Source organism: Somniosus microcephalus, chromosome 6 (genome assembly GCF_052327205.1).
Source record: "Somniosus microcephalus isolate GS21.2 chromosome 6, FLI_Smic_1.0, whole genome shotgun sequence".
NCBI classification, from domain to species: domain Eukaryota; kingdom Metazoa; phylum Chordata; class Chondrichthyes; order Squaliformes; family Somniosidae; genus Somniosus; species Somniosus microcephalus.
Window position 1 is genome coordinate 158,753,623 of NC_140992.1, and position 12,626 is coordinate 158,766,248.

At 50.6% G+C, this 12,626-nt stretch overlaps 1 protein-coding gene across 3 annotated transcripts in view; it reads right to left on the reverse strand.

The window, feature by feature from the left end:
• ccdc102a (coiled-coil domain containing 102A) overlaps positions 1 to 12,626 on the reverse strand; it is a 778,838-nt gene that overhangs the window by 724,865 nt on the left and 41,347 nt on the right. The gene's annotated exons all lie outside the window — the stretch shown is intronic.

A 12,626-nucleotide genomic window follows, 5' to 3' on the forward strand; every position in this document is an offset into this window, starting at 1 on the left:
GCCTTGGCACATTGGATCCAAAACTGGCTTAGTGGCAGAAGGCAGAGGGTGATGGTGGAAGGTTGTTTTTGTGACTGGAAGCCGGTGTCCAGTGGAGTACCGCAGGAATCAGTGCTGGGTCCCTTGCTGTCTGTGGTCTACATTAATGATTTGGATGTGAATGTAAAAGGTATGATCAGTAAGTTCGCAGATGACACGAATATTGGTAGGGTGGTAAATAGCGAGGAGGGTAGCCTCAATCTGCAGGACGATATAGATGGGTTGGTCAGATGGGCGGAACAGTGGCAAATGGAATTTTACCCTGAAAAGTGTGAGGTGATGCATTTTGGACGGACTAACAAGGCAAGGGAATACACAATGAATGGTAAGACCCTAGGAAAGACAGAGGATCAGAGGGACCTTGGTGTGCATGTACATAGATCCCTGAAGGCAACAGAACAGGTGGATAAGGTGGTTAAAAAGGCATATGGGATACTTGCCTTCATTAGACGAGGCATAGAATATAAGAGCAGGGAGGTTATGATGGAGCCTGGTAAGGCCACAGCTGGAGTACTGTGTGCAGTTCTGGTCGCCACACTATAGGAAGGATGTGATTGCTTTGGAGAGGGTGCAGAGATTTACCAGGATGTTACCTGGGCTGGAGCGCTTCAGCTATGAAGAAAGACTGGACAGGCTGGGGTTGTTTTCCTTGGAGCAGAGAAGGCTGAGGGGGGACCTGATTGAGGTATACAAAATTATGAGGGGCATAGATAGGGTGGATAGAAAGGAACTTTTCCCCTTAGTAGAGGGGTCAATAACAAGGGGGCATAGATTCAAGGTAAGGGGCAGGAGGTTTAGAGGGGATTTGAGGAAAAACGTTTTCACCCAGAGGGTGGTTGGAATCTGGAGCTCACTGCCTGAAAGGGTGGTAGAGGCAGGAACCCTCACAACATTCAAGAAGCATTTGGATGAGCACTTGAAATGCCATAGCATACAAGGCTACGAACCAAATGCTGGAAAATGGGATTAGATTAGACAGGGCTTGATGGCCGGCGCGGATGCGATGGGCCGAAGGGCCTCTTTCTGTGCTGTATAACTATGGCCTAGAAATTGGGTATAGCCCCACTTGAGGCGTTAGAACTGGCGCTGCGCAAAGTTTATAGCCAGACGCAACTTATCGCCGCCTGGCGTGATATTGGGTTGCATTGCCCCCAAAGGTGATTGAGGCGCGACTTCAGACATTGCACGGGACTCCTAAGGCGCAAAACTTCCGGCGCAACCCAATATCGGCGCGGATGGGTGCAGCGCAGGTGCTCTCAATTACCGAAAACCACGAGACTTCCAGGCGCCGGCCGGCTCTTAAAGGGGTGGGTCAGTCAGCCTCAGCTTCCACACTCAGCGCCTTGTAGGCCTCAGAATCGGTGCAGGCCCTTCTCTGGCGCAAAAACCTTGGACCAGATGGAGAAGGTGAGACAGAGAGCAGAGCGCTTCAGCAATGAGGCTCTGGAGCAATTGGTGGCCGCAGTGGAGCGCCGGCGAGATGTTCTCTACAATGGCAGGAGGCCGAATCAAAAGGAATTGGAGGGATGTTTCTCAGAGGGTCAACTCCAGCAGCATGGTGACCAGGAGCCCTGTACAGTGCAGGAAGAAATTCAACGACCTCACTCGGGTCGTGAGGGTGAGCGGTGTTTATTCAAACTTCTGAATCCCTCCATCTGCACCTGACTTTATGGCTACAGGGTGCGCGATGCCCCAATGGCCATGTGTCAGCAAGCACCCATGGCCCTTTCTGGGCACACACATGCACATTTGACTCAGGGCATCATGTAAGGGCTCTTCCACCATGGGAGGCATGAGATGATCACTCAGGGCATCATGTAAGGGCTCAACCACCATGGGGGGCATGAGATGATGACTCAGGGCATCATCTAACATAACTTCCCCTTCTTTCCCCTGCAGTCCAAGCTGGCGAATCACAGAAACCCCACAGTGCAGATAGAGGCCATTTCGGCCCATCGAGCCTGCACCGACACATATCCCACCCGATCCCCGTAACCCCTACACCAACACATATCCCACCCTATCCCTGTAACCCCACGTATTTAATCCCCCTAACACTAAGGGTCAATTTATCATAGCCAATCAACCTAACCCGCACATCTTTGGACTGTGGGAGGAAACCGGAGCACCCGGAGGAAACCCACGCAAACACGGGGAGAATGTGCAAACTCCACACAGACAGTCGCCCGAGGCCGGATTCGAACCCGGGTCCCTGGCGCTGTGAGGCAACAGTGCTAACCACTATGCCACCGTGCGAAGAATCACAAAGACCAGCTTCGAACCGGTGGAGGACCTCCACAAGTGGTCACTCTCACGGATCTCGAGGAGAGAATGCACCAGATTCTTGGAGGACGTCTGACTGGTCCTGTTACCAGTGCAGCTGCCGACCCCATTGTCGACAGCGATGGTAAGGTTCTCACCTTTTACTGCTGTCTCCTTCCACTTGGTCCCCCCGCCAGCATGCTTTCTCACTGTGGAACCATGTCATAGCCTTGCCGCAATCTGGCATGCCTTGCTGCCAACCTGTCCTTTTGCTAAAACCACTCTTCCACCTCCCTGCTTTCAGATGCTGCATCACCAGCTCGGGATCCGGGCCCTGAAGCTGCCAGTGCCAGTGCCTCCGGAGGTGAGGATCAGGAGGAAGCCGGACCATCCGTTCCAGCCACAGGGGAGCCTTCACATCTGCAGACTGGGGATAGTAGTTCCCTGGAGGGGAGGGTGGGGGGGCTCTGATGAGGAGCCAGTTGCCGGAACAAGCGGCCTGCAGCAACGCAAGGGGGGTAGGCAAGTTCGGCCATCGGCTCCCCGGAGGGCAAGGCAGGGAACGATGACTGCTGCACAGAGTGCAGAGGATGTGCGGAGTCTGGCTGAAATGAGCACCCAGGCCCGGCTCAGGCACACTGAGCTTATGGCTGCAGTGGGAAGGATGCCTCAGTCGATAGAAACACTGGCAAAGAGTGTGCTGGACTTTGGGGCAGCAATGGAGAGGACTGTCCAGGGCTTCGGGGCCGCTATGGAAAGGACTGTTCAGAGCTTCGGACAATCCCTGGAAAGGTCTGTCCAGGGCTTGTCCGAGGCAGTGGAACGGACTGCTCCGGCCTTGTCTGAAGCAATGGAAAGAACTGTCCAGGGCTTCTCCGAAGCACTGGCACCTGCCACACAGGTCCTCACTGCTGCCACGCAGTCACTTGCTGGCCTCGTCCACACCCAGATTGAGGCAACGCGAACTCTCACTGCTGCCACCCTATCTGCATCAGTTAGGATCACCCCGGGCCCTTCCAGTACCACACGAGGCCAGGAATCAGTGGAGCAGTCGATTGTGGTGGCCGAGCCGAACCGGTCCCCTCAGAGAGCCAGTGTGTCGTCCGACCATGGTGCCGGTGTCCTCTCTCGGCAGGTGACCATTGCTCATGCCACCGCTGGAACGTCTGCAGTGCAGCTGCCACCACCTGCAGTGCACACTGTTTCCAGCCATGCCCAGATCAAGCAGCCAGCCTCCGCACCCTCCAAGCCCAGAAGTCGTCCAGGGGCTTCTGCGATTCCAGACAGTCAGCAGGCGTCCCCCACTGGGGTTCAATTAAGTAGGAGCAGCAGGGAGGGAAGGGGCCGACCGCAAAAGAGAAGTCGGTCTCCATCAAGGGGCCAGCAGTAGAGGGAGTTGCTGAGACGTTTCTTCCTCCAAATTCAAGGACGCCCTCACCTGTTGTGATTGTTTGTTTAGCTTTGCGGCTTTGCCAGGGAGTTGACTGTTATTTTGTTAGTTATGGTTTCTGTTGACATGACGTTGTTATGCTGGAAGGAAGGACTTTTTTGACAATAAAGATTTTTTTTTATTTACAATGGTACTCGTAACTCCGAAGTGCACAGGACGAATGACAGCCATCATTCCGTCAGAGAGGCCTAGAACCGAGTCCTTATGAGCCACTGATGGACGGCCCTTCCACTTTCAGGAGCCCTCCCATCTTCCTCCTCCTCCTCCTCCGCCTGCTCTTCCTCCTCCTCGTCCGCCTGCTCTGCTGGACCTTGAGGGTCGGCTGGCATTGGCTGGGTTCGTCGAATGGCCAAGTTGTGGAGCATGCAGCAGACGACGACGATGCGACCCACTTGCTCCGGCGAGTACTGCAGGGCTCCCCCCGAATGGTCCAGACAGCGGAAACGCTGTTTGAGCACACCAATAGTGTGCTCGACAATGTTCCTGGTCACCTGATGGCTGCTGTTGTAAAGCTCTTCTGCCGGGGTGGCGGGCAAACGGAGTGGGGTCATGAGCCATGGGCAGAGAGGATAGCCCTTGTCGCCCAGAAGCCAGCCTCGTGGGTGAGCCGGGCCCTCAAAAAGGTCAGAAACTGAGGTCTGCCGCAGGATGAACGCATCGTGGCTGCTCCCAGGGAATTGTGCGTTGACTGCCATGATCATCTGGCGGTGGTCACAGACCAGCTGGACATTGAGGGAGTGGAACCCCTTTCGGTTGCGGAACTCCTCTGGATTCTGCAATGGCGCCCGCAAAGCCACGAGTGTGCAATCTATGGCCCCCTGCACCATGGGGAAGTCCGCAATAGCAGCGAAGCCCTGCGCGCGCTCCGCCTGCTTCTCCAGGGTCACAGGGAAGGTGATTAATTGACGCCTCCTCTATAGAGGGCAGCTGTCACTTGCCGGATGCAACAATGCACTGCAAATTGTGTTATATTCGCGACGTCCCCAGTGGCTGACTGAAAGGATCCGCTTGCGTAAAAGTTCAGGGCAACAGTCACTATGACGGCAACCGACAGAGGTTCTGCACCGTAGACGCGGCTGCAGATCCTCAGCAAGCAGGTGGCACAGCTCAGTCACAACCTCCTTACCGAATCTGAGCCTTCGCAGACACTGCTCCTCGGACATGGTAAGGTATGACACCTGCTGCCTGAAAACCCTTGCAGCGTATCGTCGGATTGGCCGACCTCCATTGCCCCTCCTCCTTCTGGCCAATCCCGGCCCTCTCTCCCGCCATCTCTGTGCCCCTTCCAAGTGTTCGGCCATGAGGACGTTCCCCTCCAAAGCAGCTCCCATTGCTATGCCAGACGGGCAACATGCAGTAATGTCTAGCGCTCCAACTGCTCCGGACAGGCCTGCAGGTCCCAAGTTTTCGAAGGCTAAATCCGAAAAATTGTGTGCAACAGTAGTTCACCAACTCTCTCCAGCAACGAACAGAATGAACAGGCCAAGTGGCTGCAGCTTTTATACAGGAGCTGTCCCCTTTAAATAGCGCCCCCCGACTCCGAGAAGGGCCTGGGAACATTCCATCCAACTGTCACTAATAGCGCCAGGCGGAAAGGTTCTGGGCGCCACCGAATATCCGGTCAGGGGCGCGAAAAAGGCGTTGCACACTGAAATGAAGTCATTAATTGCCTGCGCACGTGGGCGCGCGCTAAGAGTTAGCGCTGGCGCTAAATGGATACACAATATGGGAGGTGTTGCTATCTTCATTGCGCCCGCCCGAACATTGGGTAACGCCCCAATTCTTGGGCTCTTTAGGCACTAATCGCTGGCGCAACCAACCGAATTTCTAGGCCTATGACTCTAGACCGCTCACACACAGACACAGGAACTAGTCTGTGCACACATAGACACAGGAACTAGTCTGCGCACACACAGAAACGGGAACTGGACTGCGCACACACAGATGCAGGAAATAGACTGCTCACACACAGACGCAGGAACTAGACTGAGCACACACCGAAACTGGAACTAGACTGCGCACACAGACATAGGAACGAGACTGCTCACACACAGACACAGAAATTAGACTGCGCACAGACAAAGGAACTAGACTGCGCACACACAGACACAGGAACTAGACTGCGCACACACAGACACAGGAACTAGTCTACGCACACACAAACACAGGAACTAGACTGCTCACACACAGCCACGGAAACTAGTTTGCGTACAGACACAGGAACTAGATAGCTCACACAGACACAGGAACTAGAATGTGCACACACAGACACAGGAACTAGACTGCTCACACAGACACAGGAACTAGAATGTGCACAGACACAGGAACAAGACTGCTCACACAGGCACAGGAACTAGACTGCGCACAGACAGAGAAAGGAACTAGACTGCTCACACACAGACACAGGAACTAGACCATGCACACACAGACACAGGAACTAGATTGTGCATACACAAACACAGGAACTAGACTGCGCACACACAGACACAGGAACTAGAGCGCTGACACAGACACAAGAACTAGACTGCTCACAGACAGAGAAAGGAACTAGACTGCTGACAGAGACACTAGTCTGCGTACACACAGGAACTCGACCGCTGACACAGACACAGGAACTAGACCGCTGACACAGACACAGGAACTAGACTGTGCACAGACGCAGGAAATAGACTGCACACACACAGACATGGGAACTAGACTGCGCACACATGGACACAGGAACTAGTCTGCTCCCACACAGACACAGGAACTAGACTGCTCACACAGACACAGGAAATAGAATGCGCACAGACACAGGAACCAGTCTGTGCACACACATAGACAGGAACTAGACGGCGCTCACACAGACACAGGGACTAGACTGCGCACACACAGATACAGGAACTAGACTGCACACACACAGACACAGGAACTAGACTGCACACACATAGACACAGGAACTAGACTGCACACACATAGACACAGGAAGTAGACTACTCAAACACAGGTACAGGAACTAGTCTGCTCCCACACAGACACAGGAACTAGACTGCTCACACAGACACAGGAAATAGAATGCGCACAGACACAGGAACCAGTCTGTGCACACACATAGACAGGAACTAGACGGCGCTCACACAGACACGGGGACTAGACTGCGCATACACAGATACAGGAACTAGACTGCACACACACAGGCACAGGAACTAGATTGCACACACATAGACACAGGAAGTAGACTACTCAAACACAGGTACAGGAACTAGTCTGCTCCCACACAGACACAGGAACTAGACTGCTCACACACAGACACAGGAACAAGACTGCTGACAGAGACACAGGAACTAGTCTGCGTACACACAGACACAGGAGCTAGACGGCGCACACACAGACACAGGAACTAGACGGAGCACACACAGAAACAGGAACTAGATTGCTCACACACATACACAGGAACTAGACTGCACACACACAGACACAAGAAGTAGACTGCACACACAGACAGGAACTAGACCATGCACACACAGACACAGGAACTAGATTGCTCACACACAGGCAGAGGAACTAGACTGCGCACACACAGACACAGGAACTAGAGCGCTGACACAGACACAGGAACTAGACTGCTCACACAGAGAGACAGGAACTAGACCGCTGACACAGACACAGGAACTAGAATGCGCGCATACAGACACAGGAACTAGTCTGCGCACACACAAACACAGGAACTAGACTGCTCACACACAGCCACGGAAACTAGTTTGCGTACAGACACAGGAACTAGATAGCTCACACACAGACACAGGAACTAGACTGCACACGCAGACAGAGGAAATAGAATGCGCACACAGTCACAGGAACTAGTCTGCGCACACATACACAGGAACTAGATGGCGCTCACACAGACACATGAACTAGACTGCATACACACAGACACAGGAACTAGACTGCTCACACAGACACAGGAACTAAACTGCTCACACAGACACAGGAACTAAACTGCTCACACAGACACAGGAACTAGTCGACGCTCACAGACAAAGGAACTAGACTGCATACAGACACAAGAACTAGACTGTTCACACAGAGACACAGGAACTAGACTGCACAGACACAGACACAGACACAAGAACTAGACTGCTCACACACAGACACAGGAACTAGCTGGCACACAGAAACAGGAACTAGACTGCGCACACACAGACACAGGAACTAGTCTGCATAGAGACACAGGAACTACACTGCTCACACAGACACAGGAACTAGACACCGCACACACAGACACAGGAAATAAACTGCGCACACAGAGCGACAGGAAGTAGACAGCTCCCACACAGACACAGGAACTAGACTGCTCACACAGACACAGGAACCAGACCGCACACACACACACAGGAAGTAGATTGCTCACACACATACACAGGAACTGGACCGCTGACACAAACACAGGAACTAGACTGCTCACACACAGAGACAGGAACTAGACCGCTGACAGAGACACTAGTCTGCGTACACACAGACACAGGAACTAGACCGCTGACACAGGAACTAGAATGTGTGCATACAGGCACAGGACCTAGACTGCTCACACAGACACAGGAACAAGACTGCACACCCAGACACAGGAACTAGACTGCGCACACACAGACACAGAAGCTACACGGTGCACACAGACACAGGAAATAGAATGCGCACAGACACAGGAACCAGTCTGTGCACACACAGACAGGAACTAGACGGCGCTCACACAGACACAGGGACTAGACTGCGTACACACAGAAACAGGAACTAGATTGCTCATACACAGACACTAGACTGCACACACACAGACACAGGAACTAGACTGCACACACACAGACAGAGGAAGTAGACTACTCAAACACAGGTACAGGAACTAGTCTGCTCCCACACAGACAAAGGAACTAGACTGCCCACACACAGACACAGGAACAAGACTGCTGACACAGACACAGGAACTAGTCTGCGTACACACAGACACAGGAGCTAGATGGCGCACACACAGACACAAGAACTAGACTGCACACACAGACAGGAACTAGACCATGCACACACAAACACAGGAACCAGATTGCTCACACACAGACAGAGGAACTAGACTGCGCGCACACAGACACAGGAACTAGAGCGCTGACACAGAAACTAGAATGCGCGCATACAGGCACAGGACCTAGACTGCTCACACACCGACACATGAACTAGACTGCTCACACAGGCACAGGAACTAGAATGCGCACAGACACAGGAACAAGACTGCTCACATAGATACAGGAACTAGACTGCTCACACAGACACAGGAAATAGAATGCGCACAGACACAGGAAATGGTCTGCGCACACACATACACAGGAACCAGACGGCACTCACACAGACGCAGGAAATAGACTGCACACACACAGACACGGGAACTAGACTGCGCACACATGGACACAGGAACTAGTCTGCTCCCACACAGACACAGGAACTAAACGGCGCTCACACAGACACAGGAACTTTCTGCTCACACACAGACACAGGAACTAGAGTGCACACACACAGACACAGGAATTAGACTGCGCACACATCATCATCATCATCGGCGACCACTCGAATTCGAGTATGGTATGTCCTTCATCAGTCATCTACTTGTGGGTCTTCAGGTGGCTGTGGAGGCCAATCCGAGATCCACAGACTCTACTACAGTGTGGGCATGTAAGACTATTGGTAGTGACTGGAGCATGGGTCTTCTTAAGTTGTTGTCTCTCCTTACGGCGCTGGTGTTTATCCTCAGCGGCACGCTGGAGATTCTTTTCATGTAGTGCGGCACCGTTGTGGATGCATTTTCTCCAATTGTTTCTATCCAGTGCGATTTCCTCCCAGTTATTAATATCGATATGGAACTTTTTAAGGATTACTTTGATGTTATCTTTGTAATGCTTCTTTTGACCACCAGGAGACCTCTGCCCTTCCTTCAACTGGGAGTACAGAACCTGTTTTGGGAGACGTGAGTCTGACATGCGAATGACATGTCCAATCCATCGGAGTTGACGCTGCATGATGAGCGTAGTGATGCTGTAGATATTGGCCTCTTCAAGTATACTCCAGTTGGTACGCTTGTCCTCCCAGCTGACCCTCAAGATTTTGCGTAGAGAGCGTTGGTGGTATTGCTCTAAGGCTTTGAGATGTCTACTGTACGTAGTCCAGGTTTCAGCTCCATATAAAAGGGTGGGAAGGATGATGGGTTTGTATACAAGAATTTTAGTTTGGACTTGGAGGTCATGATTTTCGAAGACTCTCCTCCTCAGTTTAGAAAAGGCTGCACTTGCACAACTCAGGCAGTGATGGATTTCAGAATCAATGTCAGCTTTGGAGGATAAATGGCTACCAAGATATGGAAAGGTGTTGACATTTTCAAGGGTGTTATTATCAATCTTTATAGAGGGAGGAGTTGCAAGCTGATTAGGTGATAGCTGGTGGAGCACCTGGGTTTTCTTTATATTCATGGTGAGGCCCAGAAGTTTGTAGGCTCTGGAAAAAGCATTCAAGGCGTTTTGTAGCTCATGCTCGGAAAGAGCTGTGATGGCGTTATCATCTGCATACTGTAACTCCATAATGGTAGTGATGGAGACTTTGCTCTTGGCCTTAAGCCTGTTGAGATTGAAAAGTCGGCCATCAGTACGGTAAAGGATTTGAATTCCGGTGGGCAGATCATTGCCGATGAGATGGAGGATAACTGAGATGAACACTGCAAAAAGGGTTGGAGCAATGATGCAGCCCTGTTTTACTCCTGTCTCAACTGTAAAGGGTTCTGAAATAGAACCGCTGCTGCTGAGAACTGCTGCGGACATGTTGTCATGTAGCAGCCTCAGAACTAAGATGAATTTATCGGGGCAACCAAGCTTAGACAAGATATGCCATAAAGTCTGGCGGTGGACGGTGTCAAAAGCTTTAATTAAGTCTATGAAAGCTATGAACAGTGTGTAATGATATCAGCAAATAGTGATGGTATTTGCCTGTTTGATTATTATGCCTTACCAGCATATTTGCCTGTTTGATTATTTATGCCTTACCAGCAGAGGGCATGTGAGAGAGGCAGAGTAGTTTTGTTTTGGATGGATCTCTAAGATGGTGTCTCCTGTAAAGCAGTTAACTTACCTGAACACACTTTAGATTAAAAGACATACTCTTTCATCAATGTGTCGTCATTGAACCCACGTAGAAAACAATACATGGTGTCAGAAGGGGATTGAAAGAGATGAAGAGGAAAAATCTGAAGTTAGCAACTCGACGAGACAGTGAACGGAGTCGTGGCAAGTAAGCTACCCAGCGAAATCAGCTCTTCACATATTAGCAAGCCAAAAGAGAGCATCGTTACTTACCTTTGGCGAATAGCTAACGAAGTGAAAAATGGAAGGTTTACACCCACCGGCGAAGCTTCAGTTGACAGGTAATGTGGCTGAAAGTTGGAGGAGCTTCAAACAACGTTTGGAGTTGTATTTAGCAGCAATCGGAGCTGACGAGAAAAGTGATAAAATGAAAGTGTCAGTTTTCTTACATGTCGTGGGTGATGAAGCGCTGGAGGTGTATAATAACTTCACATTCGCTGCTGATGGAGACAAAATGAAGATGGATAAAATAATGGAACAGTTTGAGGCCTACTGCATACCTAAACGTAACGTGACATTTGAGAGGCACAGATTTTTCACATGTGTACAGAAAATGGGAGAGACTATTGATCAGTATGTGACCGAACTGAGAAACAGAAGCAAAACGTGTGAATTTGGGGGACTGACAGACTCGCTGATAAAAGACAGACTGGTGTGTGGTATTCCAGATAATGGTCTAAGGGAAAGACTGCTAAGAGAGCAAAATCTAGACCTGGGAAAAGCCATAGCACTGTGTAGGGCCACAGAGATTGTGAAGTCGCAGGCTGTTCAGTGACAGTAGCTGCAACGTGGATGCAGTGAGAAAGAACGGACACAAACCGTTTAACAAAAAGAGCGCCAATGTGAAAAAAGAGGCATGGCCAGCGAACAAAAATGAAAGGGGCAATCGAAAGTCATGTAGTCGATGCGGTACACAGCATCCACCAAAGAAGTGTCCAGCATATGGTAAAACATGCAATAGTTGCAACAAAAATAACCATTATGCCCGTTGCTGTAAGAACCAAGCGCAACAAAGCAAGGTCCATGCAGTAGATGAAAGCGAGATAGAGGAGTTCTATGTGGATGGTGTGTCTGAAAACAAAAAAGAAAAAAGAGACTGGATGTTGACACTAAAAGTGAATGACATACACATTCCATTTAAATTGGATACTGGAGCACAAGTTAATGTGATATCAGAGACTGATTTTAAGAAAATTAGACCCAAACCAAAGATACATGGAACAAAAGTGAAAGTGACAGGATACTCAGGTACTGATATACCAGTGAAAGGAAAATGCATTGTCAATGTGACACACAAGGACAGAGAACACACGCTAGCATTCATCGTGGTGCCAAAGGATGTGCAGGCCATACTAGGCTTAATAGCCTGTGAGAGACTGAACCTGATAAAGAGAGTCCTCGTTGTGGAAAGCGAAGGAGAGACAGTCTATGATGAACTCATGAAAGAGTACAACGACCTATTTCAGGGTCTAGGCTGCCTTCCAGGAGAACACACGATCAGAGTAGATAAAAGTATGCCAACGGTCATACATCCATGCAGAAAAGTTCCGTTTGCTCTTCAAAAGCAACTGAAGGCAGAGTTGGACAGGATGGAAAGCCTGAACGTGATTCAGAAGATAGATGAGCCAACTGAGTGGGTGAGTTCCCTCGTCGTTGTGGACAAAAAGAATGGAAAGCTCAGAATTTGCCTGGATCCAAGAGATCTAAACAGAGCAATAAAGAGAGAGCACTTC